Genomic DNA, 546 nt, shown 5'->3' with positions numbered 1-546 from the left:
GTCTCCGACATCTGCAGTGGCAGCAGTGCAGGGATTCAGACCCTTGAGCCCCTCAGCAATGCCTGTGCAGGGGGCAGTTTCTGAGACACCCTGATGGTCCTTGTTATCCTCATTTAACAGTCAAGCAGCAGAGGCTCTGAGAGGTGGAAAATGAGGCAGCAGTTTGGGGCCTCCGTGGTTCAGGACACTCACCGTGGACACCGCATCAGACGAGCCAGCTATGAGGTCAGGCAACACAGCCACGCCACTGTCCATGATGGCACTGTGGAAGAGCACTCGGGACATGAGGGACACGACCCATGAGGACACACTTGTGCCACCTGCAGACTCTCCAAAAATGGTGACATGGTCAGGGTTGCCTCCAAAGTGGGCGATATTCTACTGGAACCAGCGCAGTGCAGCCACTTAGTCCATAAAGCCCCAGTTGCATGCTTGTCTCCAGTGCTGAGAAGTGACAGGGACAGGGATCACAGGGGTATTCTGGCTCTGCTCAGCCCCATTGCCTAGCCCTGCCCTGGTCTCACCTGAAGAAGCCCAGGATACCCA

The 546-nt window shown here is 56.4% G+C and overlaps 1 pseudogene; it reads right to left on the bottom strand.

The window, feature by feature from the left end:
- Positions 1-546, bottom strand: part of LOC103591650 — a 6,340-nt pseudogene that overhangs the window by 3,370 nt on the left and 2,424 nt on the right.

This window comes from Galeopterus variegatus, unplaced genomic scaffold (assembly GCF_000696425.1).
Source record: "Galeopterus variegatus unplaced genomic scaffold, G_variegatus-3.0.2 Scaffold999, whole genome shotgun sequence".
NCBI lineage: Eukaryota > Metazoa > Chordata > Mammalia > Dermoptera > Cynocephalidae > Galeopterus > Galeopterus variegatus.
The sequence above is the reverse complement of the archived record's forward strand: the minus strand, read 5'-3'. Positions and strand labels throughout refer to the sequence as shown.